Here is a 27,704-nt window from a genome sequence, read left to right as displayed (position 1 = left end):
GAGCAAAAATGAACCAGAAAGATTGGATTCCTGGAAATGTGATGGCAAAGTAAGCGGACACATCTGATTTGCTCTCAAAAGGGAAAAATACAAAGGAAAACATTTATCAGCAATGTAGATTTCATTACTTAAAAAACAAACCAAAGCAATATTTTAAAGTGAGGGACTGATAATATATATATTTATATTTTACTACATTGCATTACAGTGGTGTTTTAGACAATAGCAACTAGAACTGGGCAAATATCAAACTAAGCCCAAATTGCATTTCAGTGCAGCCATGTTTGTGCCATTTCTGTAAGATCAGTTCTGGGCAATGATAGAGCAGTTTAAATCCAGTGATTTATTTCTAGGCTGGAGCTGCACTGGGAATGCCTCTGCCACCACTGGGAGTTATGAGCTGGATGGGGAAGTGACAGGGGAAGACAGAGGAACAAAAACTACAGCCCTCATCCACTGCCACTGGCTGGAAAGAGACAACACCTTGAAGAGAATGGTGAGGAAAGCAGTGGCGTAGGGAGCATAAGCTGAAGATACACACTGGCACATTGGTAGGTAATAGGTATCAGTGCCATCCCCTTATCGCAGAGTGAAGAGATGGTTAGATTCACTGGCTGGTGAGAAGGAAGTTAAAAATGGGTATTATTCCAGCAAAAGTTACAACCGCCGACTCCAAGAGCCCAGGGCCATCCTCCAACTGCACCTCTGATAATTCTTTCTAGACCATGTCCCCATCAGACCTTCCAATCCCTCATACCACTTCTTGCTGAGATCTCTCTCTGCTGCAACACTGATTTTTCCTTTCATAGGATTTTTTCCTCATGTTGGTCATAACCAAATTCATGTTTGCTTACAGTACAGAAAAGGCTTGATCCAGCTTTTATCTAACCACAAAAATGAACCACCAATCTTTGCCAGTCCCCAAGTATTACTATACTGAGTACCATAAGAAATCCTAAGGAGATCAGACACTTCAAACCACCAAATTGCTGAGCAACCTGAGGAGCTGCGTAAGCAATATCCTTGGTCAACACCTCCCCGTTTCTAAGCTGAAAAGCTACTTGCGGTAAGGAGCCATTCCTTTTGTTTAATTTTTGGCTTTTCTCTTAAACCCAAGCTTTTAACACCTTTTTTCAGCCACAGCCTCTGGATTTCCAATTAGAATCATAGAATACTTAAGATTGGAAAGGACCTCAAGATCATCTGGTTCCAACCCCCTGCCACGGGCAGGGACAACTCACACTAAACCATCTCACCCAAGGCTTCGTACAACCTGGCCTTGAACACTGCCAGGGATGGAGCATTCACAGCTTCGCTGGGCAACCCATTCCAGTGCCTCATCACCCTAACAGGAAAGAGCTTCCTCCTTATATCCACTCTAAACTTCCCCTGTTTGAGTTTTAACCCGTTACCTCTTGTCCTGTCACTACAGTCCCTGACGAAGAGTCCCTCCCCATCATCCCTATAGGCCCCCTTCAGGCACTGGAAGGCTGCTATGAGGTCTCCATGCAGCCTTCTCTTCTCCAGGCTCAACAGCCCCAACTTCCTCAGCCTGTGTTCATACGGGAGGTGCTCCAGTCCCCTGATCATCCTCATGGCCCTCCTCTGCGCTTGTTCCAACAGTTCCATGTCCTTTTTATGTTGAGGACACCAGAACTGCACACAATACTCCAGGTGAGATCTCTCGAGAGCAGAGTAGAGGGGCAGGATCACCTCTTTCGACCTGCTGGTCACGCTCCTTTTGATGCAGCCCAGGATACGGTTGGCTTTCTGGGTTGTGAGCGCACACTGCCGGCCCGTGTTCATTTTCTCATCGACCAACAACCCCAAGTCCTTCTCCGCAGGGCTGCTCTGAATCTCTTCTCTGCCCAATCTGTAGCTGTGCCTGGGATTGCTCCAACCCAGGTGCAGGACCTTGCACTTGTCATGGTTGAACTTCATAAGGTTGGCATCAGCCACCTCACAAGCGTGTCAAGGTCTCTCTGGATGGCATCCCTTCCCTCCAGCATATCAACCGGACCACACAGCTTGGTGTCATCGGCAAACTTGCTGAGGGCACACTCAATCCCACTGTCCATGTCAGCGATGAAGATGTTAAACAAGACCGGTTCCAACACCGATCCCTGAGGGACACCACTCGTTACCGGTCTCCAGCCAAACATTGAGCCATTGACCACAACTCTTTGTGTGCGGCCATCCAGCCAGTTCTTTATCCACCAAGTGGTTCATCCATCAAATTGATATCTCTCCAATTTAGAGAGGATGTTTTGCAAGACTATGTCAAACGCTTTGCACAAGTCCAGGTGGATGACATCAACTGCTATACCCCTGTCCATCAGTTCTGTAGCCCCATCATAGAAGGCCACCAGATTGGTCAGGCAGGATTTCCCCTTAGTGAAGCCATGCTGGCTGTCACCAAGCACCTTGTTGTTTTTCATGTGCCTTAGCATGCTGTCCAGGAGAACGTGCTCCAAGATTTTGCCAGGCACAGAGGTGAGACTGACTGGTCTGTAATTCCCCGGGTCTTCCATTTTCCCCTTCTTGAAAATGGGGGTTCTATTTCCCTTTTTCCAGTCGTCGGGAACTTCACCTGACTGCCATGATTTTTAAAATATGATGGCCAGATTTTTCAAATATGATGGCCAGTTATCCTTAACATCCCTAGACAAGTTTAATTCTGGCTGGGCCTTATCTTTCCTGACCTGGTCCCTAGCTTCCTGGACAACATCCCTCTATTCTTCCCAGGCCTCCTGTCCCTTCTTCCACCTTTTATAAGCCTCTTTTTTCCTTCAAAGTTTCCTCAGCAGCACCTTATCCATCCAAGGAGGTCTCCTGGCCCTCCTGCTGCACTTTCTTCTAGCTGGACTACAACACTCCTGAGCTTGTAGCGGGTGATCCTTGAATACCAGCCAACAGTCTTGGACCCCCCTGCCCTCCAGGTCTATATCCCATGGAACCTTACTAAGCAGCCTCCTGAAGAGGCCAGTCTGCTCTTTTGTAGTCCAGGGCAGTGAGCTTGCTACACGCTCTTCTCACTGTCCTGAGGATCTTGAATTCAACCATCTTGTGATCGCTGCATCCAAGGCAGCCCTGGAGAGTCACATTTCCAACAAATTCTGTAGCTGTAAAACAGATATGAAACTGAATAGTAGAGGCAAGTTACGAAAATGGCAGCCCTTGATATCCAGCATTCCCTAGAGTTATTATGGAAGCTACATGCACTGCTAGCTTTTTAGTAAGATTTTTTTAATAATTATTTTAATATAAAGGAAAACTCGAGAGAAAAAATACAGGGAAAAACCTGACTGACTGGAGATTTCACATTTTCTTACTGCTGGTAAACTAGGCATATTCTGAAACCCAACATGTTAAATCAGAGCAACAGGGTCTGTTAAGGGTCAATGATTAACGGTGGATCTCTTATTTAAGTAAATGATGGAGAAAAATTAATGGACTCACAGGCAGCTTCTTGAATCAAGCATTTATGACCAACACTGAAAGCCATGTGGAGCATTAGATTATTTTAAAAGGAAAAGCACAGAAAACCGTATGTGAAGCAAGCACAGTTTTCCTTGATCTTTAGAACTGTAAATTTTTTAGAGAAAAGCAAAGTGGTTCACACCTCTTTGCAAGACATTACAAGAGCTATTCCTGACAACAAATGGCATGTGCACTTGGGTTCTTGAAGTGAGGAACCCATGCTGCTAAGTGTCTCTCATGTCAAATCAATCATGTAAGCTTGGTTAGCTAGCAATCAGGAAGGAGGGTAGAACATCAGAAATTAAAAACTCATATTTCATCAGTGCAAAAACGCTGTTTCCATGTCACAGTGGCTTCAGCGGGGGATGCATTGCTGTTAATGAAAGCAAAGTTTTGTCCTGGGTAGGTAGCTTTGACCTAAACACTTCACATGGATTTGAGCAATTCCTGCTAAAAAGCAGAATTACAGTATGTCAGAGCCTCATGGGTAGAGTCTGTGGAAATTTTTTCAATGTCAATAGTTTCAGGAAGTAAACAGACTCTCTTGAAATACTCACTAAAACAAGACTTTCCAGCTCATTTCAACTATAACTTTTTTTCTTCCACAAGTCAAAATATTCCTTCGCTGTAAGAAATTTCTACTACTTCACTTGCTTTAGAATATAGCTGGTGTGATCTGAGGGATGTCACAACACAGTTTTGTGCCATAATCTTGGGTTGGGCTTTTTTCTTCTATAAATATGAGACAGGCAACTCTTTCCAGCATGAAATCAGTTGACTCTTACCACAGCTGAGAGCTGGACCACACAGACACACAACATCCACAGAATTCTTTTGTTCTGTACATCGTCCTGTAAAATAACAAGGCCAAAGCCACACCATAATCCCTAACTCCCCATTATTTTTTATTTCCCTTTCTTTTAGATGTAGACAGAGATCAATAGCTTTCTGTACATTGTTCAATGGCAATGTTCTCCATTCACTACAGTCTTGCAACACTGTCAAAGGGTAAAAGCTTTCATTAGCTTATGATCATTTAAAATTCAAAGTGGCACAAGAAGAGGAAGAAAAACTACCTCAACACACAGTGGCTACATGATTGGAAATGCTAACCTAAATCCAAAATGAAACAGGAATGTGTTCTAAATACTTGCATCAAATGTCTTTTTAGAAAGTAGAATGTTCATCTGATGTTATCCTCACCTATTCTGACACATTCAATTTTTCAGTCATTTCAATTGTAGTAGTCCTCCGTCATCTGCAGATAGCCTGTTTGACATAGTTAATCACTGAGTGTTAACAAGCTTTTCTTGATGCAAAAATCTATAATGTCAAAGGAAATAATTCTAAGGTATCCTTCTCTGATGGATTTGGAATGACAATATGATAATTCACGAACTGCTATGATGATGAAGTTGCTATGGGGCCAACTAAGCAGGAGGTTGTATGGAAAAACAGTAAAGAAAGAAATCATCAATTTGCCCCTTCTGAAAATACTCTTCTGACACCCTCTTGTTAAAACTCTGAACTATCCATTTTAAGAGTCATGCCAACATCTCCAGGTAAAACTAAAGCTGTCTTCAAATTACCAGAAGAGTAAAAACTTTGAGCAGAATCAAACTGCAACAAGACTGAAAAAAAAGGGGAGGGCCCCAGGAGTCAACACTTGACTAGGAGAAGCCATCTGAGGTGTGCCATCCTGCTGGCTAGATGAAACAAAGCTAACCCACCCTCAACACAGGTAACACTGAAGTTGCTCCTTTCGTTAAACAAACAAGACAGGAAAAATATGCCATGTCTCAAAGGCAGTTATTGTGGGAGATCTGAAGCTGTCACTTCAAAAAAGCTGCTTTTTAATGATGAAAAGAAATCAGAAATGTCAAGCTTACATTCAATTGTTGCACCTATTTCTATTGAAGCATTAGAGATCTCTCTGGCTGGAGACCAGTAACGAGTGGTGTCCCTCAGGGATCGGTGTTGGAACTGGTCTTGTTTAACATCTTCGTCGCTGACATGGACAGTGGGATTGAGTGCACCCTCAGCAAGTTTGCCGATGACACCAAGCTGTGTGGTCCAGTTGATATGCTGGAGGGAAGGGATGCCATCCAGAGGGACCTTGACACGCTTGTGAGGTGGCTGATGCCAACCTTATGAAGTTCAACCACGACAAGTGCAGGGCCCTACACGTGGGTCGGAGCAATCCCAGGCACAGCTACAGATTGGGAAAAGAAGAGATTCAGAGCAGCCCTGCAGAGAAGGACTTGGGGGTGCTGGTCGATGAGAAAATGGACATGAGCCGGCAGTGTGCACTCGCAGCCCAGAAAGCCAACCGTATCCTGGGCTGCATCAAAGGAGCGTGACCAGCAGGTCGAAAGAGGTGATCCTGTCTCTCTACTCTGCTCTTGAGAGATCTCACCTGGAGTATTGTGTGCAGTTCTGGTGTCCTCAACATAAAAAGGACATGGAACTGCTGGAACAAGTCCAGAGGAGGGCCACGAGGATGATCAGGGGACTGGAGCACCTCCCGTATGAAGATAGACTGAGGAAGTTGGGGCTGTTCAGCCTGGAGAACAGAAGGCTGCGTGGAGGCCTCATAGCAGCCTTCCAGTGCCTGAAGGGGGCCTATAGGGATGATGGGGAGGGACTCTTCACTAGGGACTGTAGTGACAGGACAAGGGGAATGGGTTCAAACTTAAACAAGGAATGTTTAGATTGGATATAAGGAAGAAATTCTTTACTGTGAGGTTGGAAGGGAAATTCTTTACTGGAGGCACTGGAATGGGTTGCCCAGGGAGGCTGTGAGTGCTCCATCCCTGGCAGTGTTCAAGGCCAGGTTGGATGAAGTCTTGGGTGGGATGGTTTAGTATGAGGTGTCCCTGCCCATGGCAGGGGGGTTGGAACTAGATGATCTTGAGGTCTTTTCCAACTCTAACTATTCTAGGATTCTATGATCTTCATGTACATTTGATCTTCGTTTCTAGCTCCACCCATAATATAAATAGACTCGGGGACCACATCACACACTGGGGCTTTATTGTGGTTTCTTTTTTATTACTTCTATGATTCTATGATCTCTAAACTCCTCTGCAGCCACTAACTATGAGAAATCCTGACAATTTTAGCAGGTCTGCTTCCTCGCATGTCATTTACATCTTGCCAGATACACCAGATCAATGTACACATTCTTTCAAAAAAAAAAAAAATCAATACAGCACAGCATGTGAAGTGGAGAGTCAACAGAAGAAGAGTCTATCTGTACTTTATTGGTTGAGAAGCAAGGTCATACTTCAGCCTGAAGAAGAAAAAATACATTTCTTTCATAAGTGAAAGACTTCAAAAATCCAATCTAGGCCACCTTGCATGGAATGTAGAAATGTTTCACACACGGACAGTAGCACTTTGTTTTACTCCTATAAAAAATAGTAAAGGTCTACATTGCATCAGTAGTCTTTTTGGAAGCATTTACAAAAATGGCAAGTGAGAAGTACCAAAGCAAGAGCAAAAGTATCTGTGGTATTTAATTTTAAAACAGAAGCTACACATTTTGCAGGCAAAACTGAATTTATAAAATTTGAGGGGGGAAAGTGAAATATTTCATTATCATAAATGGCAGAGTGTCAAAAAACAAAAAAAAAAGGTCTCGGCAGCAGTAAACTGAAATGTGTAACAATAAGCTTATAAGGGACGAAAAGCACAACTGGAACCAACTAACAAGCAAAAACCCAAAAGGCACCTGAAGTGGGACAGAACAGCCTCCAGCTTTCATGTCTGAAAAATCTAACTTGGCGTTATATCATCCGTGCTGACTTTACCACCAACTGCCTTTAAACACTAAAGCTGAAAATGATACTTTTGCTCTTTTCCTACACTCTCTTTCAACTATTGTTTGCTTGTTCTCCTTTCCAACATGCCACAGAGAAGCATTTCTCTGGGCCAATCTTTAGTGCCAGTTCAAATTAAGGATACTTTGTTCTTTACAAATTAGTCCGTAAATCTACGCTGTCATGCAAACATCTATGACTGGATGGAGACAAGGAGTGAAGAAACAATGCATCTTGATAGAGCTAAACAAGCTTTAATGTGCAATGCTCATTTGGGTGTTTTCTGTTCCTTAAATTCTATTGGATCAGAACAGGGTGTTTTAATTGGCAGGGTGTATTTTGATTGTCTTGGTTCCCTTGAATGGATCTTATTTTCATGTGCTTAATCCATCTGTTCCAAAACCCCTGCATTTAGATGAGCTTGGCTTGTATTTTTAAGAGTAGTTACTTGGGTTGGGTTACTTTGAACACACAATTTGTTATAGTCTAATTTACTTCTTCTCAGTTATCATTTAGTAAAGAAAATCCAAGTCTGAAAGTGTTTTAACATGAAGACACTGCAGATAGATGTGGAATTGACAGTAGTGTCTTTCCAAATGATGATTGCCTGTGGGGTTTTGTGCTGTTGTGTGCTAGCTACCCATCAGTAACATTCCCACCCAGGAAAAGTCATTCCTGCCTGTGAGTATTTTATACAAATGGAGCAATATGAACCACAAGAGAGTTTATGTAGTGTCTGTCAGCAAATAAGAATGGGAATATTTTTGGAAGTGGAACCTAAGATTGTTCTCTTATGGCGTGAATAATGTAAAAGCTTTCTAGGCAGGATTTTTCTTGGCATTACCTTGACCTCATAACATCTATATACTACACACAAAGCAGCAAGGCATTCAGCCTGTACCTTCCAAAATTCCCCTTAGCATTATTTTATATTTGCTCAAGTTGTTATCTTTCTGGACTACAGAAAAACTTTCTATTTTCAATTATTTATTGCAAGTTCTCAACACCATTTCTTTTCTTTGGCGTTGCATTTCCTCAAAAATCCTCAAATGAATGTTGCTGGTTCCTAGTGATTTATATAATGATTTTCTTGAGTAATACTGTTGCTTTCCAGCTGTCCAAAAAAAAACCCTATATATTCTGTCAATATGATACTCTATAATTATTTGTGTGAATGACCTTGAAACATAGGGTCAAATGTAGCTGTGCGATTTCACAAGTGTAGCTGCAGCTGTTGCAGGGTCCTGGGCTTTATGCCCCACAATAGACAGTGCCAATTTAATGATGGAAGTGCAGGAGAGGAGAGAAAAGAAAAAGGCAACAGTTTTAATGTTTCCTAACACCTTCTGGTAAATCCATACCTGGCAACAGGAACGTATCTCATCCTCTCAACAATAACAACTATGGTAAAACTCTCATTGACTTATCCATTACCCTGACCTTTTTGCTTTAATTTCTTTGTGAAGGCTGCAAACAAAACCCAGCTACCTTCTTTTAATATTTTTTAGCAAGTTCTTATTCTTGTAGATATTGGAACTCTGGTCTTTCGTTCAGATCTACGCAAACACAATCCTTTACCTAAGGAAACTAAGCCTTTAGTTTAGTAACTTCTTGGTATAATTGGGCTGTAGATATAGTAGGTCTTTCCACTAAGCAATGATATCCAATAGCAGTCATCTTGCACTATGGATAGAAACTGGCACTGATTCTTTTTGGGTTAATTTGCCTGAAGATATATCTGTCCTTTGAGCTGACATCTGGAGGTAACTTGTAGTTCTTGCATTTTGTGTATTGTAATTCTTTGGAATCAAACGGGCAACCTTTGAGAAGTGGAGACTTCAAATAAGGGGCAAAATTGTAGAGAATGAATAGAAACCATGGTTAAATACTGAGTCCATGAAGTCCAGAAATCCTGCTCTCTCTGTATCATTTGATAGTGAGCCATAAGGTTTTGTTAACATGCTTGTGTGATGCAGTAGGAGCAACTGAGGGAGCAGGACAGGCACCTTAGTAAGCAGTCTTTTCTTTCCTTTCCCCAGCATAGCTGAGAGCAGAGATGAATTACAAACCCTTCCCAACAAGTGTCTTTAGCTGTCGAGTTCCCGCAGAGATGCTCGTTGAAATTTTGGTCTTAGAAACCCAAGGATACTAATGGGAAAGGGAACTAGAGAGAGAGAGTTGCCAGACATATATCTTCTGCACTCAATTATGTATTTTATTCTCAATTTATGCAGCTGTTACTCTCCAGATGTCAGAACATCTACATACACTTCTGGATGACAAACCACCAGTAGCTGGAAATGAGTGCTGATCAGGATGAAAACACATTTCACCTTTAGACTGCTAAGAAAAGTTCATCTTCATTCCAAGTGAGAACAAGTCAATCTAACTCTCATATTTGTCATTGCCAGGCTGGATTACGGTTATTCACACTAGTTGATGTTGAACATGAAGCATAACTGCAGGTTCTAGTTAATATGCAGTACATCTGCCTGCCTTTGCCGTGGCTTAAATGACGACAATCAGAAATCATGAACATATTTTCTTTAGGCTTTCATCCTAAGTTTCAAGACCATTAATAGACTAAGCCCGAGTAACAATAGAAGTTGAACATAAAGTTATGAACCAAGAAAATTAAGTTTATCTAGAATAATGTAGATAATAAAATTTATGCTCATAATCAGTTTCCAGAAGGAAATATATTTAGTTGAGAATCTAAACAGCTTTGAGAAGTGTTTCAAAGTCCTCTTCTTTTGGAAAATCATAACCAATTTATGCAATATGAACAGACATGACAATAACATTGATAAAAGTCTGTCAGACCTCTATCCTCTACATGATCTCAGTTCTAGGTCTCAGTTAACGAAACATACCACATTCTTCTCCAATTGATTTTTACCTAGATGTTCCTTGAATAGAGTGGTGATAAGCAGCTTAATCAGAATGCAAGCTTTGTAGTTTTTGATCTCTCCAACATTAAACTTGCAACCACCACCACATCTACCGCCACTAACCGAGAATCTTCAGATGTGGCTTCAGTATGGAATGTTTGCTCACTAGAATGTTGGATATATCCTCCACAGAGTCAGTAACACATTTCTACTACTCTACCTTAACACTATCTTTGGGGTATTATCTGAATAGTTTTATGTTCAACACTTCAGCATGAAAACACATTCAAGACTTGTTAATCTTTTCTAGTAGAAAATTAAGGTAATCAGTGGAGAAAAGCAGCCTCGTATCGGTTGCTAATTACCTTCTAGTCTTTGGTTAGTGCCATGAAAGGTCCCAGATAACTTTCTTTCATGGATTTTGAATGCTAACGGAAGATTATAGGCAATATCCTCTCAACACCTTTTCATGGCAAATGCAAAGACAAGTATGTCGTTGGTACTTTGATACCAACATTGTTTTGGGTCTATAACATGAAGCAGGTAAAAGTAAAAAAAAAATAAAAATAAAATAAAGAGCGTGGCAAAGTAGTGGTAATGGGCAACTGTTAAAATATTTGTGAGACTCCTAGCTAAGTAGTATCTGCCAAATCTCTGCTGATTCAGCAGTGATAATTTCAGCAAAACTAACCAAACTACATGGCAAACAAATGCATGTATGGCTGTCTTCTAGCACTTAACTGACCAAATGCACAGCCTAGAGCTAGAGTTTCACAGGTACAGATAAAGGGAAACAAGGAACCAGTGAAGCTGACTTTTCTTCTCAAGGACACAATTCAGAACAGCAGCAATGACACAATATACTGGGAGAAAATGCCCTTTATCATAAGAATGGCTTAATCAGGATGCGAAGAGGAAATAAGCAGGATTCATTTCCCTGTTCAGCATCTCCAGCTCAACACATTTTGAGGTCACATAGTTGTTTGTGGTACCACTCTAACACTCTCCATCTGTGTTACATAGTCCATCAGAGTCGGTGTGGCAGATGGCGCACTCCCACCTTGTGAATCTCCAGCACAAGGCAGAGCCATAACAAGATCAGAAGTCTGCATGCAACACACAGCAACATGGCTATGAGCAGCACTGTGAAAAAAGGCTGTGAAAACAATCACACACGTTTATATTAATGAAACCATACATCAGTGCTTAGTTACATTATGCTAAGGGACACGTCTTCATGGTATATTTGTTTTTTGGGTGTCAATTCCAAATACAATAAATTTATAAAAAAAAAAACCCAGTCCTAGTTCTATTAAAAGTCATCATAGTTCACAGTGAAACCTTTCTTATCATTAAACACTTTTGTAGCCCCTATACTAGGCAGAATTTTTTTTTTTTAAATTCTGCTTACTGAATTTTCATAAATGCCTTTAACCAATAGAAGGAAGCCTCAGATATGCCTCAACTTTAATTACTTCAATCCAAAAGCACTTGCCAAATCTTTTTCATAAGCCCATTAGTGCTAATACTGAAAGCTTACAGATTAATTAATATTGACAAAGCAGTAGCTACATTTTCGGTTTGGTACAGTAATACGCAGTATCTATTCTCCATCACACCAGTTAATCAGTAAATACCTTGTTCCCATCAAAGTGAATAGTAAATCTTCCACTATTTAATAAAGAGTTACACATTACATACATTTTGTGAAGGAAGAAAGAATGTGTGTCTAGCCTAGAGCTTCTCAAAAACTGGAAAGGCAATCTAAAGCTTGAATTTAATCTCTTGAGCGCCATCTAATGACCAAATTGTAAAATCACAGTGACCAAGAAGCACATCCACAGCTGTGTTAAAAAAGGCTGAACTCAAACTGGTCAAGAATTTCTATCAAAGGCTTTAATGGAAAGGAAGTTTTTGCTGAAATGGAAAACTCCATGAATAGTATCCATTTTGACAAAATTACCAAGGAAGCTCTCTATGAAAACAACACCTGTAAATGCTAACATTGCTTTTTAAGAGGTCTTATTTTTTCCCAACATAACCAAATAAATACTCAGATTATTAAAAACCCTTATTGTTTTTAGCTCTCTCCTGAAAGAGGGAAGAAGTATTTCCTGACCAGACGCAACTAAGTGTCTTCATTCAGTATTTCCAAATGTTCTCTTGCAAATAAAACCTCAGTTTCAAGTATATCATTGCCAGCATAGGATTTTGTATTTATTACAAGTGCAAGCACATAAATAAAATAAAATAAAATCACATGTCTGTCCAAAAATCATATTATTTAAGCACAGGTTAAAAAAAAAATAAACATTAAGAACACCTCCAATAAGCAGCTATGATGATTAGTAAGAAGTTAATATTAAGGTTCTTGTATCTGGCATGTACTAATCCTTTATGTACCTTGTGTCAAGCTTGAAGTAAAGACTAGACTGAAGATCAGGAAGGACAAGGAAAATGTGGTTGCAGGAATGGAAAGGGAGAAATAAGGAAAATATGGACAGGGAAGAAAACACACAGATCAAAGGGGGGGGGGAGGGGAGGGGAGGGGAAGAAAAAACATCAAAGTCATCCCACTAAAGGAGCACGGAGTGCTGGCACTGCCACTGAAGTGGATAAAGGGCACGTCATATATATTTAAGAACTTTTAAGCTATAAAGGAAAGCTCAAAATGTTGAAAGCACAAATAGGCCAAACTGAGGCACAGTTGGGTTACTGAATATAGAGTAAAATAGAAAGTTAATCTTCCTAATAGCCTCAGAGGTATTCTGAGGGGTAGTGTAGGTCAGGTCAGGAACACATAATTTTGAAGCTGTCTTTTGATGGTGCCCACTTTACTTCGGTTCACATTGTGGAGCAGCCTCAGAGCACACAGACTGCGTTTCTTTTGGATGTACTGACTGAACATATGCTGCAGTGTTTTGAAGTTAGGGGCATAGAAGCCTCTGGGTCTGATCGTGCAAGAGCTTAATCCAGCTTGGGCTCCACCTCAGCAGAGGGATGCCAGGAAAGTCAAGCTTTTCAGCAGACTATCACAGGCCCAGAAAGCCCTGCAGTCTTTCGCACCACTGTCATCAGGAATCAGTGCTCCAGGCATAGCTGCACCTGGGGACTTGCTGTCGCAAGAAAGATGAGAGCTAACTCCTGGCAAAATCCTCACCCTGGACACATCTGGATGTCTTCCAGTCAGTATTTGTGGCAGCTGTCTAAAAATAGACACCTGTCACATTGCTGCAAAAAAAAAAAAAAACAGCAACTTGCTGGAGCAGAGCAGTGCTAGATTTCAGCTTTCATTCTGAGCCCAGCACATCCTGGCAGAGGCAGCAGCATTTCCCTCACAGCAGCCATTCCCAGACAGGAGCTCAGCCCTTATGAATGCCACTTTCACTCCAAATATTGGCGGACATCATCCCAGCTTTCATGCCAATGCAAAAGTTGTTATTCAGAGAGAGTGGATGAAACTGAGCAACATAAGGGCTTGACTTACAACTAGCTTTCAACCCAATTTCACCCACTGACTGTGTGTGGCATGCAGGGCTCGCATTAGCAGGTGTGAGTGGCCCAGAAGTGCTTGTGTAGGTAGGTCTGGGCAGCAGGAGAGCCTGGGACCCCAAAAGCAGGTGCTAATTGGTCGGGGTTAGTACAGATGCCTGCAGCAGAATGGCTCAGTGTTCTGCTCTCCCACCTCCCAGAGTACGGCAAGTGGGAGTGAGCGGCAGTCAGCATTATGCACTTCATAAAAACACCACTCCGTCCATCACAAGAGACCCAAGATCATAACCAGCCCAGACTGAGGAGCATTGACTGAGCTGCAGTGGGAAGTTTGCACAGCACCTGTCTGTGTTGTATCTGGCACAAGTTGCCGCGGGCAGGCCCCGTCTTTCATGGAGTAAAAAAATGAAATTCACATAGAGTTTTATATTTTTAAATATCTATGTACGGGTTGTGTTCAAGGAGAAGAGAGTGTTTGCGCTGACTCTGATTTCTCACGTCTTCCTACCCCAAGCCTCCCCCGTCCCTACGAGCACATCGGGCTCAGCCGCTCGCCCCGCGTTTACCGGCAGGGGGCAGTGCAGACCGGGGAACGTCTGTATCGCCACCAGCGGGGCTTTCAGAAGCTGGCCTCGGGGGTGCTAAGGGGGCTCTTAGCGGGAGGACGAGCTCTTTCACCCTAAGACTGTGTCACATCTCTTTCTCTCACTTCCCCTTCTCCCCACGCCGTCAGTTTCCCAAGTATCTGCCATAGAGTATCACAGAATCACATAGTCATTAGGGTTGGAAGGGACCTCCAGAGGTCACCTAGTCCAATCCCTTGCCAAGGCAAGGTCACCTACAGCAGGTTACACAGGAACACATCCAGGTGGGTTTTGTTTGTGTTCAGAGAGGGAGACTCCACAACCTACCTGGGCAGCCTGTGCCAGTGCTCTGCCACCCTCAAGGTAAAGAAGTTCTTCCTCACGTAGAGGTGAAACTTCACGTGTTTTAGTTTATGGCTACTGATCCTCATCGTGTTGCTGGGCACCACTGAAAAGAGTCTGGCATCATCCTCCTGGCATCTGCCTTTGAGATATTGATATACATTAATGAGATCCCCTCTCAGTCCTCTCTGCTCCAGACTTTAGGCCCATCTTCCGCAGTCTTTCTTCCTAAAAGAGATGCTCCTAATCCCTGATCATCCTTCTGGCCCTCTGCTGGACCCTCTCCAGTATCAGGAGCCCGGAACTGGACACAGTACTCCAGATGTGGCCCCACCAGTGTCGAGTAGAGGGGGAGGATCACCTCAACCTGCTGGCCACACTTCTCTTGATGCAGCCCAGAATACTACTGGCACACCGATGGCTCATACTCAATTTATCATCTACCAGTACTCCCAGGTCATTCTCAGCTGAAACGCTCTCTAGTAGGTGTAGAATGAAAAGGGTTCTGCATCACAGAAAGGGTTTGCATTCATTCCAGGAAGTGGTGACCTCCTTCAGTTCGGAAGGGAGAAGACTACTGAGAAAACTTCCCCTCCTCATCTTCAAAGCTTTCCTGGCTCTGGGAGTCGTGGCTTCAGTATGACCAGTTCTCTGCCATCCAGGGGTTTGGGACCACACAAAGACAAACCTCCAATAATCCCACTGCCTCCAGATCCCAGCTGACTCCCGATGCTCCTGGACAGGTTTCACAGCTCTGCTGCACAACAGATGGGGTAACACTGTAGCTCCCATCACATGCTGGCAGTATGTCCAGGGTACCAATACCAGGTGCTCAAGGATCAAATCCTGCTGGGCTTATGCTAGCAGAGACAGCTCCAGTGACACATCACTGGGTTAGCACATACATTTTTTGAGGAGACAAGAGTACCTGTAAGGTGTTCAGATTCCACTTTAGTCACTACTTGAAAAAGTTTCTGAGCAGCTCAGGAGACTGAATTTTGTTAAAAACCCCAGCTGACAGCTGAGTTTCATTTGCAGACCTTTAGGTCTGCTTAGCCCTAAAAGCACTCCCCTAAGACATAAAAGGAGGGAGAGTAACTGAACTGGAAAAGGAGAGAGAGGTTGCATTGTAGGAATAGGGATTTGGGTATCTCAGTCAAATCTGTTGCTTAACTTTGTATTTTGGTTCAGAAGAAAACAACAGAAAGTACATTACCAAACACTCGAGCTCTGCCATCCTTTCCTCTAACCATGAGAAAAGTCTGTTTGTCCCTCAGGCAACTCCTTGAAGAAGAAAATTAATGTAAAAAAAAAAAAAATCATCTATCTTTTGGCTGTGCTATTAACATTTAAAGAGATTGTGTGAAGCATATAACAGAGTAAAGCATCACATAGGTATTCTTTGATGCAACTCTCAAAGACCCACTGAGCCATTACTTCAACATGTGCGAAAAAGCTGTGGGAGAGCAGAATTAAACTTGGCAGCATGATGCATATTTTCCATGGTGGATGGCAGTTGCATTCTTGAGCACCCATGGCTTTTTGATCCTTGTTTCAGTTATGTTACATACAATGGTGGCAACACAAGAATGACTTAGCAAGATAATCACATGCACCAAGAAGTTCAGCAGCTTGTTTCATTAACTATTAAAGTGAAACCTAGAAATGCTTCTAAAAGTTTGATACTGTTTGGCATGACAATTTTTTACACAGCAAGTAAATGAGACTGTCCCTCATGGCTGCAGATGAAGTTGCACGTCAAAACCTGACCTGACCTTTTTTGAGTCTGACATTAAAAACATAAAATTCAAAAGATTTTAAAAATACTCACAGAGCAAGGGAGGGACCAAAGGTAACTTTCAGCTGTTAAACAGACTTGCACAAAAGGCCAGTGTGAAAACCAAGACTGATCTCCCCATGCAACGTACACTATATTTTCAAAAGTCAAGTGCTCAGGTCTCTTCACTGCCATGTGCATTAGAAGGAGTATTTGTAATGTATTGTAAAGCCAACAAGCTTGGTTAAGCTGAGGTGTGTGGTCTTTCAAAGTGTATTCCCAGGGTATAACCTCCCTCCTCAAGAAACTCATTTATCACTGTGATGGTTTCACCTCATTTGAAGCCAAGTTATTGTCACCCTTAAAATAATGTACCTTGACGGGAAAAATGAAATTCATGCGAAAAGTTATACAGTCATCACACTCTGGAGTCAAAATAAAGACTAACGTATCAAAACATAAAACAGATGAAAACTTTTTCCGTGTATATATTGTAGGTGGTATTTGCTTGTACCACAGCCTTTTCTTTTTTTTTCTCTTTGTTTTCCTTTTCCTATTTGACTTTTTTTTTTTTTTTTTTAACTAGATGTCAGTATTTAGATCATGTGCATACGGAATAATACATGGCCTGTGGTTCAGTGTCTTTAAAGGGACATGTACCTGCTTCATAGCTGCCTTGGTACAGCAGCCAAAGCTTTTAAAACATTAAGTTAGGCTGAGAAACGTGCACATGTATTTAATAGGGAGCAACTGTTTAGATGATTGGTGACCCCCTAGTACATGGCTATGTTTCAGGTGGTGTGAGTGTGCTAAATCTTGTCCTGTCCTATTCTGCAACTGATGTTTGTACTCCAGAGTCTTTTAAATCTTTCTCTTTGACCCTCCATCCTCAAAAGCCATCAAGTAACCGGGGCGGAATACACCAAATGAAGCCGCAAGTAGAAACAGTTCCAAGTTAAACCACAGTCTCTCTAAGAAGCTCAATTCTCAGATCTGTATTTTCAAATCAGTTTTGACATACACAGCATGCTCTGAAGAGGCTGTGCAGAAGCATTCTGTGCCAAGTGCCATCACTGCGAGGCTCTTCTTCCTTACTCAAGTCACAGGCTCTTTCTGGGCTTCTGCTTTTTGACTTTTTTTCTGCATGTGTGTGTTTTTGTTGTCACACTTTAGCCCCAGGATGCACAGAATTTATTTTGAAGACTTTCAGGTTTGTTGGCATTTTCCTAATTGGTTGCGAATTCTTGCATAGATTCTTATTTACTAAACAACTAAAATATTTATGTCTTTGTACAACTATTTTCACCTTTACTATATTTCAAAACATTCCTGAGGTTCATTTGGCTTTTCTGTCAATATGCCATTAAGCCATTTTCAGCGAGGCTGTACCTGTCAGGGTCAGCAGGTATTTCTTAATCTCTGCATAACTTCGGTGTTACCCCTCACTGGAGTCTGCATTTTTAACTTAATGACAATCCTTTAAATCTGTATTTAGGCCCCCAGTTAAGCAGCCTGAATATTATAATCTTGGAAAACTTAGGGAAGTCAGCAATAAAATTTGTCCACATTTAGGGCTCTGGAAACAAAGCTAGGATAGGGTATGAACGTGCCAGGTGATACCAGCATGAGAGAGGAGATACACAGAAACAAAATGGCTTGGATGAAATAAGAAGGCAAGAAAACAGACTTTTGCATAAGAATGTTTCTCTCGCCTTCCTTACCACATTAAGTCTGTTTTGCATGTCTTTATCTTACTCTGTTTTACCAAACTGTCAAGCATATGGAACAGCAGCTTGGTCTTTCTTTTTCTTATATATATATATATATTATTTGGATATTAACACAATCATAAAAAGTAATTATGCAAGAGATGAAATGGAAGGTGTTTCGTCTAGAGGCTGTCCCAAAAGCCAGGTACCCCTTCTTTGCCTAAGGTTCAGCATGAAAGAAAGCCCTTATGCAAATCCTGTTTGTAAGAATATGCAATTTTAATAAAAACAGTTTGTTTTACTGGCATTTCATTCTGAAGCAAACAACACTTCTGACAATTTCAAAACATGCCTTGAGGTTATATTCATAATTTAATATTTCAATTTTTATTCTGAAATAAATTTTATGTACTTTTTTCTTAGTTTACCTCATACTCATATAACATGATCAAAATCCTGCCCACACAAACCATAAGAAAATTAAATGTTTCCATTTTGTCAAATGAAGAGCCATCAATTCAAAACAAGAAGACATTTAGGAAGCCTGCTCTCTGGAAAAAGTTAAATGTTCCAGGTTTTGTGCCAGTTTAATACACAGCTAAATGTCAAACCCCTTTGCAAAACAAAATTCTGTTTCTATGCAACAAAATCAAGTAACTGGAGATTACAAAAACATGAGGCCTAGTTATTAGAGGAAGCACACTGCTCTAAATGTTGAGCTTAACATTGATAAACGAATCTGTTCTCAAAGCTGAGTACTACTCAAATTCGAAAGTCCATTCTAAACTGAATATCTACGTTTTTCTTCCTCCTTTTCTCAAATTGCTCCTCCAGCAGCTTCTCAGACATGCACTAAATTTCTGAAGTCATTAAGGGAAAAGTCCAGCAGAGAATTTTTAAAGTAGCTCATTTACCATGTAATCAATTCTGATTTATTTCCATGTAACAAGAAGTATAATGACCAAGAGATATACATACTATGCTAATTATAAAATTCTGTTACGAATTTCCAGCTGCTTCTCACGTATGATTTTCTCTCACTGAGAAACCATTGATGTCTGTGGCTGAACTTGATTTATTATAACTCTGCTCAAGCGATAACCACCAGTGTTAACCCTAATATATGGGTCTGGTACCAACGGCTGCATCCCACACTAAGTGGATTCTTGGTGACTAACAACATGATAAACTTTAAACTCTTAGCTAAGTGATATAAAGGATTTATTGTGCACATACAAACCTTGAGACATAAACCATGGACCAAGTCTGGGACTAAGTCTGGATCCAGCCACGCCTAAACTCCCCTAAAAGAAGTATAGAACACAAGGGGGTCCTTTCTGAACCTCATGACTACAGGGATGGTTTCCCCTACAGTTTTGTCTGGCCCTGTCTTCTTCAGTAAACAATCATCAAGTGTACCTTGCCATCAAATCTTGTTAAACCACTGTTGCATTTACTAACAAACTCTGGTAAATCACTATTTTACACCAATAAACATTATTGCTTCTGTCTTAGGAGTAAAGTGCATCACTCCATTCTTGACAATGTCTACTTGCAAAGCTCTGCGGTTTAGTGAGGCAGATTCAAAATGGTCCTGAGCTGTTAATCTAAGCAAAATTTAGTTACTGAAGAGCTTGAAGTAACTGCAATGAGAAACCTTAGGTGTGCTTCAAAACCTCCTAATGTTACAGAGGCTCTCACTAAACCTTGTGTTTCCCAGGCACTATACAAGTTAAATCCTTTTTCAGAAGCCTTTTGTCTGCCTCTGTATAGATTTCACCTGGAGCTATTTTCCTTTGCTAATCTCATTATTTAAGAGCAAGAGATAAATTAAAGCACTAAATATGCCAAAGGTGATTTCATACGTTTGATTGGACAGCAAAAGTAGTACCAGCAGGCATAGAAATATTCAGCTCTGGAGGGCTGATGAAAACTCAATAAGATGAAAATAGTATTGGTAAGACAGAGGTTATTTATATAATAGTAACTGACACTGTTTTTTAATGCTAAGCTTACTTTGTAGGTCCTAAAAGGATGAACAGATGAACTAGTGAGCATATAAGAAAGCTGTCAGACAGGAAGGGCTGCTTCTACCCTTGGGAAGGAGATAAATCAAACCTGGAATAAAGGCAGGCATGGATAGAGGAGATTAACCACGCTATTAAATAAACAGAAAATAACAAGAGGAGTGTTGACAAAAACAGTAGAAAGTGTGTTCTGTAGTCACAGACTGCAAAACACTGATCAGGGAAAGGATTTGGTGATGACTGTTGACAGACACTTAGAAACAGCAACCTGATGTCTGGTAGCAGTTAGGAAAGCAAACAAAACATGGGGAAGTGTAAACAGAGGAACAGAGCACAGATCTCAGCAGATAACTGCATGTCCTGGTACAAAGGGATGCTCTGACCACACCTGGAGCACTGCATGCTGCTTTGGGTATCCAGTAACAGGAACCTGAGGAAACCTAGGTACAAAGGAAGTGAACAAAAACATGAGCTTAAGAGCAGGCCTTTACAACTGGGAACATCGCTTTGATACAGGAAAACCAACAGTAAAGAAAAGCTGCCTGGAAAAGAGCATTTAGGGGAAAATACCAACTTGAATAGCTTTAAGTGGGGGAAAATTTAAGGTTACACAAGGCAATTCAGCAGAGGTGACATAGTGCTATCCAGGGATAATTTACAGAATGCGTATTGAAAATCCTACAACTGCATTTTTACAGAGCTGCAGATATTACTGTGGCTGGGAACACAGCGTAACTTAATAAGAGCATTTTGGCACTACTGTGTGACTCATGGATATGAAATTGCATGCCATGTCTATGGGGCCACAGTGTGTGCCATAGCTCAGGAGTTCAGTTCTCTGCTCTCACAGAGCAGATCTGCCCTTGCCAAGCCAGTCTGGATGCACTGTGAATAACTTTGTGCCGTTGAAGCCTGAACCTGTGCTTCATGCGCTCCCCCCACCACCCTCTTGTAGCTGCAGATGGGAGATTTTAAAATGTATGCATGTAATATTGAAATTGGAAAAACCCAGGAGGGAACTCTGCTTCCATTCTGTTAAATGCTGGCCATGCCTGTATTAACATTGTGGTTTAGAGCAGGAGAATTTTTTTGAAGACGACCGTGTAACGTCCCCGCTTGCCATGCGTGGGTTACATTGTGAAGGATCCTCAGAGCACAAAAACTGGGCTTTTTGAGATTAAACTAAACCTTGAGACTGATATCAAACCTCCAACTGCTTCAGGTTTTTGTTCCTGGGATCAGGGCCTTTACTTAAAGCTGAAGTAAATCCCCTGAAATGAGAACAGTGTTGATGTCAGGTCCTAAGCATCAAAGCACAGACTGTTCTGCCCACCAGATTTGCTCCTGCTGGACTATGGTAGTTGCTAATGTAGACATAGCCTATCTCTATTTCTTAAAAATAGTTCCTCACAGCAATTCCTAAGGGCATTTTGGTGTTTTGCCCAGCAGTGTTTATCTCTTAGAGTGGCCATAACTACAAAGTAGATATCAAGATTGAGCTATGAATTACATATCCATCCTACTGGAAAGGTACATTATGGAAAAACGATCATTACTTTGATTATCTTCTGTCTTTTGAAGAAGAAATAAAAAGCACCAAATGTGGACTGATGAAAATATCCAAGTACTGGCCATACAGGTCAAAGAAAACTGATAAGCCACAGAGCTTCTTTCTCTCCCAAGATGTTATTACTGTGTAAATACGAACCATGCACATGGTTTGGCTATTTGCCAGTTCCACTTGGGTGTGAAAAGAAGCCTTCATGGTTGAAAAGCTATTTTTCTGAACCGCAAATGGCCATGGCCATGTGAGAGTCATCTATTTAAGATCTGGCCCAAGTAGAACCAGACATGAAGGGCAAAAGAGCTAGTGGGGCTCTGTGTCACCCCTGAAGCTACTCTCACTTCTTAATAGCCCCTCATAGACTTGCTGGGGAACTATCTGAGACAAGCTCAACCCCTTAGCTGGCACCTACTCTTTGCCTAAGAAATATGATTACTCACATATATAATTTATTATGATGCACTTTCAAACCTTCCTGTGTTTAAAACAGTTTATTATCAGCGGATTTTTAGAGAGATTCCACCCCTAACGAGAAAGGCAAAATGCCCTGGAGTGGACTGTATTCCTCCAGAGGAGCTGTAAGAGCAGGTTATTCAAGAACTCATTTGCCAGTTATAAATACTCTGAAGTGCAGAGCAGGAGTATTGAGAGGGGAGAGCACATTAGGAGCTGATGGTGCAGCTGTGTGGATATATTTCCTTTGACTTGTGTGGCATGGGGCTTAGAAAGTATAAAGGGTAGGAAGTGAGGTGGAACTGGAATTCAGAATGATCAGGGTCTCTCTGCACTGAGAGCACGGCAAAGAAACAGCTGAGTACATAAAACCTCATAAAGAAAACCAAAACAATGATATTCCCTATTGTGACTGTTTAGTCTTTCTGTAGAGACTCATGAGGTCTGGGCTATTATCTATTTTTAATATCACTTGACCTGAAAATTCATGCTACCATCTGGAGAATGTGAGGATTTCTGTGTTACAGACTTAACACTGTCAGCAAAAGAAAGAGGGGGGTGCAACAAGGGAGGTACATTACAGAAGTGTTTAAACATTATTCAGCAAATGCCACTCATTTCTTTACTTTTTTCTAAAGAGAAATTAAACAAAAATATATATCCTAAATCACAAAATACAAATATATGGGTTGAGATGTGAATTCATGTATATTATCTCAGATAATATTTGTTTTACATTTCTTTCTATTTCAAGACTTTTAGTACCTTAGGAAATTAAGTTGACCTTTCAGAAGTCTGCTGCTAATTTATCTTTTAAATAATGAATTAGAAATACTAAATGAAAGAAGAAAGACAAAAGGCTATTTAAAACCTTTGTAATAGTCTTGTTATTTATTACATTGATAATGCTTTGTTTCTGGAAGCATCTCCAAACAGAGAAATTTTTTTTTAAATCAGAAGATTTAAATATCAAAGTATTTGTTCTTTTCATCTTTAAACATTAAACACTCGTGCTTCAAAACGTCTCTGAAATCCTGACAGCTAGAAACCCTGTAATAGTTGCAATTGCTGCAATATTAACAAAACAAACTATATCATTAGATGTGCAATAAAGTCACGAAACTAGCAGCTCTGTAAGACAGTGAAGAAGGACCCCACTTCAGAGCAGGCTCAGAGTGGGAGGGAGAGGAGGATGCTGAACCTTGTCCACTGTAAGGGCCACTCCTGGTCCAAGGGTCCCTGTGCCATAAAGCCACATCTCCATCTCAACATGCAGGGTATTGATAGAGTGTGGTGGGTGGCACAAGTGGATCATGCTCACATTGCTTAGTGCAGAACACCTGCAGTGCTAACTGGCCACGTCCTCACTGCATATTACTTGGAGCTGGGGTTTCTCTGGGTCCATGCATCCGTAGATATACTTCCCTGATTTTTTTGGCAGGATGGGTCCCATTTTAGTGCACGAGAAATAATGTGAGGGCCAAGCTGCAGCCCACTAACATGATGCTTTGACATAAAACTGGAGGTATGTGCATAGGTCGTGAAGTATGAAGCTGTTTAGGGTGCATAGCCTGCTGGCATATCATTGAAAAGTATGTGAAAAATATGCTATGGAGGAAACTAATCCTCGTCCATCTTGTCTGTACTGCTGGCTGGGACAAAGTCTCAAGGTTAGCTGTCACCTGAATCATGCTGAGGATTTTCCTTTGGAATACCCTCACTGGAATACCCCAGGAAAGGGTTACATGTAAAAAGATAATTCTAACCAGGCTACAATAACATCAATCCTAAAGTAATACATAAGCACACAACAGTAATAATTTTGTATTTGTCTGTTTGATATTAATGAAAGACCGAGCTGAGCTTCCAGCTGGGGAAAAGTGTATGATTTCAAAAATGTGCATTTTTGATTGTTGGCATTCATGACTAGTGAACCTGAAGAAAGGTGTGTAAACAAGCTCACATCTAGAATCAAGTCTAAACCAAAATTAATTCAGCCTTTGTTGATGGAAATTAGAAGAGCTGTGTGAATATCATGGCCAGATATCAGAGAAGCATATTCGATTTTCTACAGTCAGGCTGTTTAAATGCTCCTCCACACACACACATCAGTAAGAATTAACTTGATTTTTAGAGTTCCTAGTAGCACCCTGAAAGGTGTAGCAAAGTCACTGCAAGAGATGTATTTCAATACTTGTGGAAGTAAAAAATACACTTAAATGTCTGGCATTTGAGGTTAATAATTGTAAGACCGAATCACATTGTATTCTCCAGGACCAAACCTTAAACCATTCATGAAATTATCCTGTTAAAAGAGGGTACTGTACAGCTTTGAAAAACTGATTCAAGATATCAACAAAGTGATCATTGGTCTTCTTTGAAAAAATCTCAAGTGAAGTTCAGCTCATCACCTACAATTCAATTTCCTCCTCAGCTACCTACAAACAGGCAGGTTTAAAAGTCCCATTTTCTCTCTGTATAGCTCTTAATATGCCACAAACTAATCAGAAGCTATACTGCTGTTAATGGAGCACCATGGGGTAAGTGAGAGGCATTCTGAAACCCAAAGTGGTCTCTTCTTTGGATCTTTTTCCTCAGATTCTTCCCAACTGTGGCTGCTTCCTGCCCTGTCTACTCCTGTTAACCTTCAGCCTCTCTTTCTTCACAGCAGCTGCTAGGGCTTAGGCATATTTTCTTCCTTTTGTCATGCCCCTTTCACCTTACCTTTGCTGCAGCTCTAACTCTTATGCCCAGATTAAAGTGTGAGTGAATAGTGGCAAAGTGCTGTGATGGAACAAGAGGCTCTACATTATGAAACTCTCCGCTGACACAATCCAACCATGCAAGTTAAACACCTGATCCTCCTTATCTAAATAAATCTGCTAGCTGAGAGAATAAGAACTTACTTGTTTGCAGACATACAGTGCTCTGGAATACTGGCAAGTACAGTATTGCAGCAATCCTGATGTCTGAATAGAAATAAGGTTTTTAATCTTTTCTCAGATCTGGAGGAAAAAGCTGTTTTGCTAAGACTGCTCATCCATCTGCAAACACTATAAACACTGTGTCTGCCACTTTCCTGCTAGCTCTAAGGTCAAGGCTTTGTACAGCATAATTCTTAATATCATTATGTTGATTGCACATCTGACTCGTAACCTGTAAGAGGTTCTGGAAATTTGTAGCTGGATATCCCCAGAGAATTCAAAGAGCAAGACAGAAAAATTCTTACTGCACTTTACAAATTAGGACAGGTTTTTACAGTGGACTGAAACACTCCTGCTTGTCATTTTCCTATAGCCTGTGTTTCCTATTGCAAAGTAATGTCACAGGACAGCACTACCTTGCTATTCCACAAGATAGTGGAATGAAGACAGTTTAGAGCAGAACTCAAATACTGTATATCAACATTGTATATATTCCAACTGTATATCAAGTTTGCATGTACTGATTTTCTTTAACTATACTTTTACAAAATATTGCAGCAAAAGAGTTGCCAGTGAAGTACCTGTACAACCAGGCCATCCTATTTCCTGTGCCAAGGTCTCTGCCAGCATTATTTCTTCTTGTCATTCATAAAAAGCAAGAAGAAAAGAGTAACTGCATCATCTACAGACTGCACATATTGTAGTCCGCTCAGAATATCAAGACGTATTCCCAAGAGCTCTTATTGGGAGTTATTAATGTGATTGATGTGTTCCTGTATCAGCCGTTTGTTTAACTGAGCATTGCCATTGCGTTTTGTGCTGGCTGCTCACTTCATACATAGATATTCATTGTTCTGACTCCAGGCTTTGTTCTCTTCTTTCACACATTGAGAAAGTTTTCCACAAACTGAGTGTTTATGTGTTGAGTGCAGTACTCCATGGACTTTAGGGTCTAATGGAGTGTGAGAGGGGGCCTGTGGTTTTTCATCTTGTTTTCAGCTGTACAAACATCATGTACTTTTCCCTTCCTTTTAGAGGCCAGTCTACGGCCTGCTAAAACACCAGCACACAGCAATGTAGTTGCTGAGACTTTACAAGTCAAACTGGGAGGACCTGATGCCATTCACCTTAACACCAAACATATTGACAGTGTTTATTTTCTCTGCCCCAGCCTCAGCTCTCAAATAAACATATCAGTGGCTGATTTTCAGTGCTCCTCTGAAGAAAAGCCTAAAAGAGTATCTATCTCATTGTCAATAACAAGTATAACCTGCTCTCAGAATAAAAGTGCTGGGGGTGGGGGGAAGGAGGTGGGTAGAGAAGGGTATAAACAAAAGAAAAGATTATTTTCTCTCTTATAAGCCTTTTTTAAAAACTTTATTTCAAGACACTTTTTGTTACAAGCAGGGTCCTTGTTTTGCTTTTATACTTTGCACTTTGTGAAATCCCAAAGAGACCTGAACTAGGTTGGTTGGTACTTTGTATATTTTTTAGCATGCACACCTTGCCTCTGGGGAAAGCCATTCATTAAATTGCTATTCTGGGTTGATGACATACAGATTTACTTTGCTCTTCATCAAGAAAATCCTGTAGCTGTCCAGAAAAAAAAATTCTCTCTTTAAGACAACATCTCCTAGATGTGTTTGAGCTTTTAAATTAACAGGGGAAAATGACTACCAGAAGTCAGTATAGATGCAGTAATGTACAATTATAGCTAGAAAAAAGGAAAATCCAATCACAAGTCTGTACTCTTGGTACAAAGACATGGCCAACATTAATTTCTCAGTGATTTACAACATAATGAGAAGACAATTTAAAGCCTTTTTACATGGAAATTTTTACATAGGTGTTCAGAGATAGCTTAGTGAATGCAAAACCAGTTCACATTGTTAATTGCTAGAGAATGAGCATCATTACTAATGAATACTGATTTTGGTACTTGTCCACTCTACTTCATATATCCAGATTCCTTCAGCAGTATCTTTCTATGCTGTCAAACATGTCCACATATCTATGATGAATGGCCAATATGAATGATGTACACAAACTTTTTGACTGATTATGGTATAGTTGTGTAATTGCATGTGTAGAAAGTAAATGACAAAATGGAAAAAGTGTCTCAAGTTTGCTGTTTAACCATAGTTTCTATATTCATGGTTCTCTTTTACGTATTTTCTTGGTACCATGATGTGGAAGCTGTTTAGAGCGCTGAGTGACTGTCATCACCACCTCTTCTATCTCTATAAATATTTTCCCAAGTCTCACTAGGCATATATTACAGTTCTGTAAGCCTTTTTGAAACCAATTCACTCTAAAAGGAATTAGTTTATTTAAAAACTTAGACCTCAGTGTTATTCCTGTGTGGTTGTATTAGCTGGAGAAAATCTATTGAAGAAGCAGGATCCCACCATATTAGACATCTGTACTAAGATAAAAATTCTTATCCCAACAGGTCTAAATATTTGGGAAACAGTGCTACCAGCCACAAACAGATTTCCTAGCAATATGCCACTCTTCATAGCCAGAATTACCGTAACCCAGAGATTCTGGTTCTACAATTCAAAATTGTGAAAAATAGCTGCAGCAAGGAAAAAAACAGAACAAAACACAACTCTAAAGCTCGAGTCACTTCTTTGTGTC

The sequence above is a fragment of the Lathamus discolor genome, chromosome 1, assembly GCF_037157495.1.
Source record: "Lathamus discolor isolate bLatDis1 chromosome 1, bLatDis1.hap1, whole genome shotgun sequence".
Lineage (NCBI taxonomy): Eukaryota > Metazoa > Chordata > Aves > Psittaciformes > Psittacidae > Lathamus > Lathamus discolor.
The sequence above is the reverse complement of the archived record's forward strand: the minus strand, read 5'-3'. Positions refer to the sequence as shown.